Raw genomic sequence first — 13,133 nt, 5'->3', positions numbered from 1 at the left:
ACGGAGCATCTTTCCTCCTGTTCAATCCCACCTGTCCTCCGAAGCCCAGACTAAGTCCCACCTCTCCAGAGAGAGGCCTTCCTCGAATACTCCCACGCACAACAAACTTTCCCACTTCTCTGAATTTCTGTAGCCCTTGTCGGAATGATTTCTTCCGGCTCTTCATCCCACTCAGCTTTACATGGCTACCTGACTGTGAACCTGGGGGGCAGAAATCACATCTTATTTTCAATCTAGATTGCAACCTAGGAAAACCCTGCACATAGTGGGCTTGCTAACTGAGTGGGGGAGTGGTAGTCTTGTGGTAAGAAAATGATGGCTCGGTGAGAGTATGAAGACTTCAGAGCATCAAAAATGCACTGCAACCAGAAGTTGCCAGACTCTCGCCTGAACTGAGATGGTCAAATTCACTAGGCAGAGATTTAGGAGGAAACACTAAGGTTTCTTGCATTTTCTGAAGAAAGACCCTGCATTGGAGGCTGATGCTGTGGTTTCTTACCACTTTGGCAAAGATACATAAATGTGTGCAATGTCACTAATGGCCATTGAACGTCTGCAAAGTCCTCCTCCCTGCTGGGATCACCTGTCCTTTAGGATTTAAATAAAATTGTCTTGACCCCTCATCCACATCTGTTGGGAAACTTAAAATCCTTTCCCCAATTTCTCGGAGGATTGTAAGGGGCTTACGTTTCTTTCATTTAATCCTAGTTGGATTTCCCTGCTCGGTGGCATTTTCTCCCCCACGACATCTCAACTCTCATGTGTGCAACCCTTTTGCAAACCCTGTCGTGCTACACTAGAATCCTTCCTAAATTCCTACACTCCTTCTCAGTAATATGGACACAGTGGAATGTGTGTGGATGGCAGTTTTTGACCAAAAATTTGAGGCCACACCTCCTACACACATCCCATACTTGTGTGGTCATCCATGTGCAATACCTTATCTCCATATGAAAGACACTGTAAAACAGAGTCAGTGGAGGAAAAATACCTTTGAAAAAGATTTAAGGCAGGAAACAAGAGAAGATTATCATCTACACTGTTCTTTAGGGGAAAGTCAAGAAAATGTGTTTTCCAGGAAATGGATAAAAACAATGAGATAAGAGGATAGTAGACAAATGAAAATGAAGCTGCCTCATGAGTACATAAATAAAAGGAAAGCAGAAGAAATGAGGAAAAAAAGTGCTTTGAAACAAAATGAGGGGGATTGTAGACGTTAAAAGTATTTTAGAAGTAGGGACACTGGAGGAAAATCTAGGTTTCAGTTAAGGCAAGAAGATGAAAGAAACATCAGTAGAGAGGTTGACAGTATGGGGGGATTTACTTTACACAAAACGAGTTCTGGTGGGCACAGTGGAAAATTTGGGAAAGAGGAATTGAAAGAAACAGAGTCAGGGTGTGGAAACCCTCAGTGATGTGGTGATGAAAATAGATGGCTAGAGAGCTTATATATTCTGCAGTTGTGTGAATGAGGCAGAGTGAGTTTAGCTGGGCACTGAGGGCAGGACACAAGTCAACAAAAGTCCTGGAGATCCACATTCACCTTTCACCGGGAGCACTTCCTGGTGTGAGGCCCTTCTGGTGGTGTGCATGCAGCAAAGAGCAGCCATGGTCAAGAGATGCCCCGAAAACAAAGCAACTCAGAAAGGCTACAAATAAAAAGGCCTCCTGGTGAAGGCAAACAAAAACAAATTCAGGGATTGCAATATTAATACCAGTGAAACTGGATCCAAGATAAAAACATACCAAAGTTCTTTTAGACCTTTGAGGAAATGTTTAATCCCATGTTTAATAAGCCCAACTCAGCTGAAGTTAACAAAGGAATTTCTCAGTTTATGTCATCAAATCAAAGAAAGAACAGAGACACAGCTGGCTTCACCTGAATCTAAGGACTCCCGAGAAGTCCAAGCGCTTTCTGTTTCTTGCTTCTGCATCTCTCTGTATGCTGGCTCCATTTTATTTGCTGCATGGAGGAGAACGTGGGAGGGTTATATCCTTCCAGATGTGACCAGAAAAGAAAGGGAGGCAGACCTCCTAGCTCTTATAAGAAAAATCCTGGGAAGGAGCTCTGATTGGCTTGGTTTGGGTACCAAGTAAACCCTGGTCCAGTTGCCGTCATGAGGTGACTGAGGCCCTAGGATGGGCTTAGCTTCACACATGTGTCCCTGGTGGTCAAGGCTGCAGGGTCTCTCACCAGAAAAGGGGTGGGGGAGGGGTTGCTGGATAGAGTTTTCAAAAATAGCCACTAACATAAATAGACATACAAATTCAACACATTGTTATTAAAAACAAAACGACAATAATATACACACCACAGCTAGTCCAATAAAGATAACTAAAATCAGCCATAGCTTCCTAACACGTTTAATGTGAAGACAGAAACTCCTCAGTACACAAGGTCCGCTCCTCTCTCTACAGGCTCATCCCGCCCCCACCCCGCCCCTCCCTGGAGTGCTGTGTTCCAGCCCCACTGGCCTGTTTCATTCTTCATATGCACCACACGTCTATCACATCACATTTGCACATGCTGTTCCCTCCACTCACATCATTCTTCCCTCCCTTTTAGACTTATTTAATGCCTCTCAGATCTAAGTTAACTCATTGCTTCTGCAAGAAATCTTTCCTACCTCGCTAATCTGTCAAATCCCCCTTACTCCTGCGCTTTTCAAACTGTAGGGTTTGAGATTCTGTTAAAATACAGATTCTGACTGGGGAGGCGTGGAAGGACTGGAGATTCTGTGTTTCTAACAAGCTCCTAGGTAAAGCCCTTGCTGCTGGTCCATGGATCACACATTGAGTATTGTAAGCCTTTTCTTCCTCGCACCTGCTGTGGTTGTACTTTTACATTCATTATATGATTATTTGATTAATATCTGTGTTCTCTACTAGACTCTAAGTAAGCTTCATGGGGGCAGGGACCATGTGTGTTTCGCTTACCATGTATCCAGCACACAGCACAGTCCTGTCACATAGCAGGTGTTCAAAAGGTATTTGCTGAATAATGAACCAATGAGAAAAATGATATCATTATCTAGGGATATATTTATTACAAAGGCATTTGATAAAAATAGTTTTTAATAAGATTGCCTAGTAAATTAAGGATAGAAAGTTCTCTTTGAGTATGATGAGAATATTTACCTTAAATATTAAATGTATTATAAAGTTATAATAACTTTATAACTTTATACAAAGTTATAGTACAGTTATTTAAAACTATAAAGTTATAACTTAATAAATATATTATTAAAGACAGACAGAAAAATTTAACAAAATAAAGAGTTCAGGAATAGATCCAAGTATATATATATAAATTTAATAAAAGATAAGATGGCTTCAAATCACTGGGGAAAAAGAGGAGTCATTCAATAAACATATTGGAACAATTGACTAGCCATGTGGGGAAAAAAATGACCTAGATCACAAAATAAACTCCAGATTTAAGGGCTTCCCTAGTGGCGCAGTGGATAAGAATCTGCCTGCTGATGCCGGGGTTGCAGGTTCGATCCCTGGTCCGGGAAGACCCCACATGACGCAGAGCATCTAAGCCTATGTACCACAACTACTGAGCCTGGGAGCCACAACTACTGAGCCTGTGCACATAGAGCCTGTTCTCTGCAACAAGAGAAGCCACCGCAGTGAGAACTGCGCACCGCAACGAAGAGTAGCCCCCACTCGCCGCAAGTAGAGAAAGCCCGCGTGCAGCAACGAAGACCCAACGCTGCCAAAACAAAACAAAAAAAACCCCAGATTTAAATTTTAAAAATAAAACCAAAAAGTACTAGAAGAAACACAGGCAAATTATTTTTATAACCTTGAGGTAGAATGCTTCCTCATATGGATATAAAAACAAGAAATAGAAAAAGATGAATACATAAAAAAGTTTAAACTCTTGTTTCCTATAACCTAGGAAAACATTAGGAACCTATGTGATAGATCAGTGGTCCCCAACCTTTTTGGCACAGGGACAAGTTTCGTGGAAGACAATCTTTCCACGGATGGGGGTGGTTGTAGGGGTAGGGGTGGGGAAGGTTCAGGCAGTAATGAGAGCAATGGGGAGCATTATATGAAGCTTCCCTTTCTCACCCACCGCTCACCACCTGCTGTGGGGCCGGGTTCCTAACAGGCCGCGGACAGGGGGTTGGGGACCCCTGTGATAGATAATATAAAGTGCTCCTACCAATCAAAGAAAAAGACAAACCACTTAATAGAAAAGTGAACAATTCATCACAAGAAAAAGAAATACGCATGGCTAGTACACATGTTATGATTTGAATTGTGTCTCCCCAAAAAGATATGTTGAAGTCCCAACCCCTAGCACCTTAGAATTCGACCTTATCTGGAAATAGGATCTTTACAGAAGTAATCAAGCTGACACAGGTCATTAGGGTGGGTCCTAATTCAATATGACTGGTATCCTTATAAAAAGGAGAAATTTGGACACAGAGACAGACATGCACGGAGGGAGGGTCATGTGAAGAGACACAGGGAGAAGGCAACCATCTACAAACCAAGGAACCCTTAAGGCTACCAGAAGCTGGGAGAGAGGCCTGGAACAGATCAGCCCCTAGAACCTTCAGAGGGGGCAGCACCATGGCTACCAACACCTTGACTTTGGGCTTCCAGTCTCCAGAACTGTGAGAGTACATTTCTGTGGTTTTAATCCACCCAGTTTGTCATACTTTGTGACAGTAGCCCTAGGAAACTAATGAACATGTGAAATAATATTAAGCTTCACTAGAAATTTAAGAAATCAAGAAGAAAACAAATCACTATTCTTTATACCACTGTTCATCTTGTGAGGTAGCAGAATAAAACCAGTTGCAGGTGAAGATGAGAGGAACATTTATACAATGGTGGTGGTTGTAAATGGTACAACTTATCTGTAAGACAAGGAAGGCCATTTGGCAATATATATTAAAAAAATCATAAATACGTGAAAATTTCTTGACCCAACAATTTGCCTAAAAGGAAGAACCTAGGGAAATAATCAGACATGTTTGGGAGGATATGTGAACAAGGATGTTTAGCACAGCATTTATAATATTCCATATTTGGAAGCAACTAAACGTGTAACCATAGAAAATTGATTAAATAACTAATGAATGTACTATATCATGGAGTATCCTGAAGACATAAAGAATGATGCTGTGAGAGTGGTTTTTATTGATGTGGAAACATGTGTATTTGATTGATTGAATTACTTGAGAGTCAAGTAACAAAAGATTCTGTGCAAAAGATTTTATATTCATAAGGAACATGTATATATGCATAGAGGAAAGTTTGGAGAGTTACATGATAAAATGTTAAGGTTTGTTATGTGTGGGCGATAAGATTACAAATGATTATAATTTTCTTCTGAATGGTTACATGGAATTTCTATGTTTTCTCCAGTAAATATATCTCCCTTGGTTATATAAAAATGTTTTCAAGTTGGAACATTCCATCATAATTAATGAGCGAGAGAGTGAGGATTGCTCAGCTCATGTAATACTGCAGCTCACTCAACAGCAACACTTTTAAATTATTATTATTTTTTACTATCAGGTGCTTTCCCCACAAAGCCTTAAGGCCACGTCACTGCTCAGATATACTAGGTGGACAAAAAGGCAGCCTGGGAAAGCTCTGGCACATGGCAGGGAGCTGGTGCTGTGGACTGGGTTTCCATCTTCATTTCATCTGTAATCACAGCTCTGCCCAGATTGCCTTAATGACAGCCTCTCCTCACCTGGCTTCCTGAGCGATGCATTCCTTCCCACTTGGTTCACAGAATGCTATTCTGATTCTCGAGGACGTGGCCCATCCTCGCTCAGTGCCTCCTTGCCAAAGATGCCCTAAGTCACTCTATCTTTGGTACCAAAAATCTGATTACTGTAACGAGATTTTTTTTCTTCTCACCTCCTTCAGCTCTCTCCTACTCATGTCTCCTGCTGTCCTGCCCGTGTAAATCACTCTAAGGGTTAACAGAATTATCTTTCCTCTGCTTGTAGCTTTGGGAAAGCAGGTGAGTTAATGTGTGCAGGTGAATGGGGAACAGAAGACAGATGGCGCAATACTGGAGCTTTGACTTCTGTTCTGATGGGACTGGCAGAGTATGCAAACTACTTCTGTTAGAAAGGCATCCTGGAAACTTGTTTACAGTAGTTAATCATGGAGATCTGTTGTTAACCTCTCCATATATGTGTGTGTGTGTGTGTGTGTGTGTATGTATACATATTCCCCCCACCGCCGCCACACGCAAACATGTTAAGATCTACAAAGTGTCGTACAATTGTTATTTTATTATCAGGGATGCTTTTGGCTGAGTTTTTGCTTCTATTCTTCTGAGTACATCAATGAAGTGGAACAGAAAATATTAAGGACAGATATTGGAGTAGCTTCTCCTCTTAAGGAGAGATTTGTGACCAGAGCTTAATGGGACCTGTCAATGGGACAGGTCCTGCCTTGTATTTTTTGTTGCTTAGAGACCACTCACATACTGGGGAGAGAAGTGACGCCTGGTATATGCCAGGATCCCTAATAACCACTTTGGTTCCTAAGTGCAATAGTGCCTGCCCTCACTGTGACTTTTAGGACCACAAAACATATTTGATGGAATAACTATGATAATAAAGAAAATTTCCCCAGACTTACAAGTTTTATAACAATTTGAGATATACTAACATATTTGCAGAGTTGTTTTGAAGGTAGAAATAGGTGAAATTGTGTTTTTCTTTCTACATTTCAGTATTTTGCCAAATTTTCTTTAAGAACCATGTACAACTCTTATAAATGTGAACATCATGAGAAAGAAGAGAGCCCTGAACCCAAAACCTCCCTGGGCTGACAGTTGAGGTCCTCAGGTCTGAGCTTCTGCCCCACGTGGAGACCTTTACCACGAGCAGGTTGCCCAGCCCTGGGCCAGGTTACAGCCTAAGAGGTGGCAGGTCACTGACCTCCTCCCTGCTCCCACAGTCCTCCTGAGTTCAGATCTCTGTTTTAAATACTTAACATGTTGAAAATTCCAGCAATAGCTCCAGTTCTTCTGACTCTCCCATGACTCCCAGCAGCCTGCCAGTCCTCGTGGGCCCCAGAATCTCCTCAAGATCAGAGACCAGTAGGTACTTAGCATGCCTGTGAATCTTCTCCAAGTCTTTTTTTCCTCCTGAGATTCTGAAACAAAACCCCTACCATCTTGGTCAGGTCATTTCCTCTTCTTGGACTCAGTTTACCAAATTGAAAATGAGGTTAGATCAATGTTTCTAAATTTCTCTTCTGTGAGGTGATTCTAAAAATCCTAAAACCAACCAAACTCTCAAAATAATGCAGACTGTATTTTTTCTTAAATATATTTAAAAACATGTAGTAAAATAGAAACACATATATTGTAATTATTATTGTGTAATAAGCTATCTTTAAGGGGTGGTGAGCCAGGCCTAGGCACACGAGGTAGAGGGCGTGCTGCACGGATGGGCAGTGATTACCAGTGATGATGGTGGGGTCCAGACCCACCATCTACTTGATGATCACTGGTCCATGCTAGGCCTCTTGTCTTGTAATTATGGTACAATTTTGTCATAGTTTGTGCTTTATGTTCATCCTGCAATAAAAATGATTTAATTTTTCAAAATATTTTCACTCCAACATATGAATATACTTGGGATCATTTTGTGTAGCATTTAACTCCCCTATGAGACCGTTTGGGCTGCTTAGTTGGATCCAAGTGGCCCAACTCACATTCTATCAATGGAAGATGATTAAAAAAAAAGTTATTGTCAAATTTCTTAAGAAAGCACTAGATTGTAGGATCTTTAGATTTCCTTTTACATCAGGGAATCTGTACTCATGTGGATATAATTCAGGGAATGAAAGAAGAAAAAACGTTTGGAGGCCCCATCCAGTAGGAACTTAGGGATCTACCAATCAAAGCAAAGTGTGTGTACACCTGGGTGCACAGTGTGTGTGAGGGCAAAACACTCAGGTACAAGGAGGCTTGAAGCAAGGAGGCTGAATGGATAGGGATTGCTCCCAGAACTTATCAAGGAACACCTTATCTAAGGACTCCTTCCAAGGCCACCTGGACACACGCAGACAGGTAGACAGACAGACAGGCTCACGCACACACACAGAAACACACACATACTCAGACATAGAGAGGCGCAGAGACACACACACAAACGCTGTTTTGTATTCTTTTACAAGAAGGTTAGTCAGGTGAAGCCACAAGAGGAGACAGAGGAGGGGCTCAGGAAAACAAAGTTTATTGCACTCATGGGTCCTAGAGACAGGAGGCACAGCACGTCACACAGGACTATGGGGAGAGACACCCTGGTGGCCAGGAAGCAGGAATGAGGGGAGCCCTCAGTCCATGGATTTTCTTGGGGTTTCTGTGGAAACAACAAAGCAAGACAGGATGAGCAGTTTAGGACTGGCCAGTTTGAATAGTTTCACTGGGCTTTAGGGGTGAGTCCTAGTCGCTGGAGCAAGCTGTCACACTCACAGGTCCCATTTGTCCAGAGGTGAGCGCCAGGGAGCCCTTTGTTGTTTATCAATCTAAATCTGCTCTTACTCAGGGTTGGGGGGACAGTTTTGGGGATACCTGACCCTGGGATGATTAAGGCATAGGAATATTGCTTCCAGGTCAGGTAAAGTAGATGTGACCTGGCTCTGGATCGCTTAGTTTGTGTCCTGGCTAGATCCTTTGCTATCTCTAAGAAATGGGAGATAGCAGTCTCTGCTCAGCAGGAAAGGTTTTTTAAGATGCAAAAACATAATAATATACAGAAAATTAGGTAATATAATTTATATATACATATAAAACAGACACACGGGCTTCCCTGGTGGCGCAGTGGTTGGGAGTCCGCCTGCCGATGCAGGGTACACGGGTTCGTGCCCCGGTCTGGGAAGATCCCACATGCCGCGGAGCGGCTGGGCCCGTGAGCCATGGCCACCTGAGCCTGCGCGGCCGGAGCCTGTGCTCTGCAACAGGGGAGGCCACAGCAGTGAGAGGCCCGCGTACCGAAAAAAAAAAAAATTCTTGGCTAAGACTAAGCAGGTGTATAGGCAGGGGAAGGAGACAGAGGAAGAGAAACCAGGCTAAAGAGGAGTAATTGGTATATCCTGGCCCAGAGAGGAGTGGGGTCCAAGGTCCAGATGGAGGACTTAGCCTTGGAAGGTGGCCATTCCTTCTGAGAGAGAGTGCAACTGATGAAACAGGGAAGAGGTCGAGGTTCAGGGAGAAGGGGTGGTCAGCTGAGCTAGTTCAAGTTGCTTCTGTTTCCAGAGTGAGCAGTGAGGAAGGGTAAGTGGCTTGAGAAGAACTCACCAGCCCTCTAGAGAGGAATGAAAAGACTGTTTAGTTTTAACTCACACATATTTAGGATCTACTCTGTATCAAGTATTTTCATTGAAATTACTTTATTCTTCTAACAATATGTGAAATAGAAAGTATCCCCATTTGCAGGTTCTAACGTTTTCCTTGCTTCATCTAAACACGAAAAGAGCATGGCTGTGAGGAAAAGAGGGTCGTGCTTGTTCCAAGTCCGTCCTGGAGCTCAGAGACCGGACCCTAGTCTCAAGACTTTTATAGTCTCCTCTTTCCTTGATTTTCCTCCTTTTTTTTTTTTTCTCCTCACTCCTCACTCTCCAGGTTGCTTTCAGGAACTTCAAAGTCTTCTCTCAGTAGTTTGAAGACCAATTTACTTACTGAGAGCATCCTTGATAATAAAATAAGTAACGACTGTAGAATACTTTATAGCTATTACTATATGTGTACATGTGGTGTGTGTGTGTGTGTGGGGGGCAGATTTTGGTGGCCTCTCTTATCTGATCTAGGAACACCAAGCTCAGACACAGCTCAGCTCTTCCTTGCCTTACTCAGGGCAAACAGCTGAAATAGGTTTGTGGGCCAATGAATATAAGCCTGTAGATTTCCCTGTGTGTAAGAAGGACCCAGCCAACCCTAGGGCCAAGGGATAGGGGCATGAAATAGAGGACCACTTAGTGATTTCTGCTTTGCTTACCCCAATCAATGGGCCTCTGCTTTAAGAAGCAGGGTGCTAAATGCTCAGTGGGACTGCCTGGGCCATAGGTTGGCAGTGGCTGCCTCTCTCTACTGAAGGCCACGCTCTGTTGAATAGTTCTCTTTCATAGCTGTGGGTCTCTCTGGGTTACAGTGACCTTTCCCAGTTTGTCCCCTCTAGGTCTAGAGATAGTAACAGCTCCCCAGATTGCTCGCCTGTGGTACAGTGCAGGATTGTTGCTTTGCCTTAATCCTGCCCTCGTTCACTGTAATTGATCTCTTTATCTCACTCTCCTCAATTAGCTGACTGCTGGGCGAACCCTCTCTTTTCAACTCACACTTCCTTTGAGTCCTTTGTGCCCTGGTCCTAGTTTTATAAAAGTCTTGCCCAGCTTGAGGAGTCCCACTGGGCCTTTCAGGGGTTGCTTCCCTGAGGCCCTTCCTGGCCCTGGGGTTGTGAGGGTAGAATAAGGTTTTGTAAGCAATCATGCAGCCCCTTCATTCCCCCCAGAGGCCCTAAAATGCTCAAGAAGCCCAGCGGTATGCTCTGGAATGAAAAGGTGATAAATAGGTTTTGTAGACTGTTTTGGAGGGCCCAAGTGCCTTTAGAACAAGAATCAGAATAGGACAATGCCTGGGACCTGTTATTTTGTTATCAAGGCTGTTGCCCCAGAGTCATACCCCAGCCCCTCTCTCGAAAAAAAAAAAAACCAGTTACTCTTGGGGACTTCCCTGGTGGTCCGGTGGGTAAGACTCCCCGCTCCCAATGCAGGGGGCCTGGCTTCGATCCCTGATCGGGGAACTAGATCCCACATGCATGCTACAACTAAGAGTTCATATGCTGCAACTAAGGAGTCCACATGCTACAACTAAGAAGCCTGCATACTGCCCCTAAGAAGCCCACATGCTGCAACGAAGACCTAGCACAGCCAAAAAAAAAAAAAGAAATCAATTACTCTTATCTAAGTTTCAGGAGGGAGCTGCAAAGAGCAAAAGAAACCAAGAACTGGTTAGAACCAATTAGACCCAAGGTGGCAGAAGATTCGACTTCAGCTGGACCTTGAGCCTCATTATACGCTCATTGTAATACATTAGCATGCTAAATGACACAGCCACCGGTGCCATGACAGTTGACGATTGCCATGACAACAACTGGAAAAGCTCATACAAGGACTGAAAAGGAGAGCTGCGTTAGTTCCAGGACCAAACCACACCCCTGTTCTCGGATAACCCATGAATATTCATTCCTCTCAGTCTTTCCAAATCTCTCCCTTTTACCTTGACCCTTCGATATATTTGGTGTCTCCACCCAAATTGGGTTGAGAAGTTGATTTGTGAACTAGGTTCCCAATTCTCCGTTCTTTGGCCATTGAATAAAGCTTGTGCTATTCCAGTCATTGGTTTCGTTATTGGCTGCGAATCCGACTGGAAAAAGAACTTCCCTGACTGAGACAAGGGGTCTCAGCCCAGGCTCGGAACCCTGGTTAACCAATTTGGTGACACTTTTACCCACTGCTCACAGCCCCGCTGCTCTCTCCTCCAGAATTCTTATACCACAGGGTATAGGGGCAGTGATCTGGTTGGAAGAGGGTTGAGAAGACTTAGGAAACTTGTCTTGAAACTGCAATTGCAGGGTTTTGCTGGAGATTCAGTGTTTTATGAGGAGGCTTGTGGGGTGTGGTAGTGAGGAGAGGGTGTTGATGAAGGTCTGAGCCTTGCCCACTCACTCCTTAGCATGGCCACTGGCTCCCCCTTTTGTTAGAAACTGGCCATGCCGGTTCCCAAATAAAAAAATTATAAACGAATGTAATTCAAGTTGTAGGGGAGCCATACTTGCTACCCCAAAATGTCTCTTTGGCATGCAGACTATTTCGAACTGGAAAGATTCGAAAGAATTGAAAGATTTGGAAGATTTCGAATCTTCCAAAAGATTCAGGAAAAAGCTTTGACCTTCCTCCTAACTGCCTAAAAGAATGTAGATAGAGGATGTGTTCCAGGAAAGACGTTATCACCGTAGATAACTATAGAGTGAATTAGGTGTGTAGACAGGGAGGAGCCTAGCAAAGTCTCTTTGTTAAAATTCCACTCGGTAACCCTCCTTTTTTTGGCGGGGATTGGGCATGCGGTCTCGGTCCGAGTAATGTACGGAGGTAGAGGGAAAGGGCTTCGGCCCCCTCCGGGTCATGTCTTCGGTACCGGCGGCTTCCATTCCGCGGGTTCTATCCTCAAGCGCTGGGACACAGGGGGAAAAAAAAATCCACTCTGTGTCCCATTGTCTCTGCATGGCCCAGCAATATTTATTTACCAAATATTTGCTTTTCCATCTCCATGTCAACTGCCTTCCTCCCCTTTGAAGTCCCAAACCACTACCTTCAATATTCTCTTTTGTCTTTGACTGAAGATGGCATTTAAAGTGAGAGTTTCAGCCATTTTGGCTTGTTATTCAGTTTTTCTGGGCTTCTTCCATGTTTCTTCCATGTTATTAAACGTTTATGGGATTATCTCCTGTTAATCTGTCTCATGTCAATTTAATTCTTAGACCAGCCAGAATAACCTAGAAAGGTACAGAAAAGTGTTTTCCTCCCTGACAAAGTCAAACTTTGAGAAGGATTTTCATGGAATTTGACAAAACTAATATTAAAGTGTAAAGGATAAAAGAAACTAAAGTGTAAAGGATCAAGAATTGCTAAGACAATTTTGAAGAAGAATGTGGTGAAGATATTCTTCTTTAAGTTATTAAGACATCATAGGGAATTCCCTGGGAGTCCAGTGTGAAGATTCAGTGCTTTCACTGCTGAGGGGCTGGGCTTGATCCCTGGTTGGAGAGCTAAGATCCCACAAGCTGCGTGGCATGGCCAAAAGAAAAAAAGACATCATAACATGTAGAACTTAAAACTGAATTTTAAGGGATGAATTTCTGAGGTATCCAATGTATATGGGAGCTTGAATTTAATGGCAGAGGAACTTGAATTTAATGGCAGAAGTGCTACGGAGTATAGGGAATAATGAACTATTCAATAAATGTTCTGGAACCAGTGGCTCTCTATGGAGAATATAAAAATAAATCCCTACCTCACATCACACACAAAATAAATATCACACGGATTAAAGCCCAAATGTGGAAGAAAAGCATAAA

The 13,133-nt window shown here is 43.2% G+C and overlaps 1 non-coding gene across 1 annotated transcript; it reads left to right on the top strand.

The window, feature by feature from the left end:
* The first annotated feature begins 12,091 nt into the window (after positions 1-12,091).
* Positions 12,092-12,240, top strand: LOC112407237 (small nucleolar RNA SNORA57). Its single transcript, XR_003004709.1, has one exon. It is a non-coding gene; the product is annotated as a small nucleolar RNA SNORA57 (small nucleolar RNA).
* Positions 12,241-13,133: the final 893 nt, after the last annotated feature.

The sequence above is a fragment of the Neophocaena asiaeorientalis genome, unplaced genomic scaffold, assembly GCF_003031525.2.
Source record: "Neophocaena asiaeorientalis asiaeorientalis breed wild unplaced genomic scaffold, Neophocaena_asiaeorientalis_V1.1 scaffold303, whole genome shotgun sequence".
NCBI lineage: Eukaryota > Metazoa > Chordata > Mammalia > Artiodactyla > Phocoenidae > Neophocaena > Neophocaena asiaeorientalis.
The sequence above is the reverse complement of the archived record's forward strand: the minus strand, read 5'-3'. Positions and strand labels throughout refer to the sequence as shown.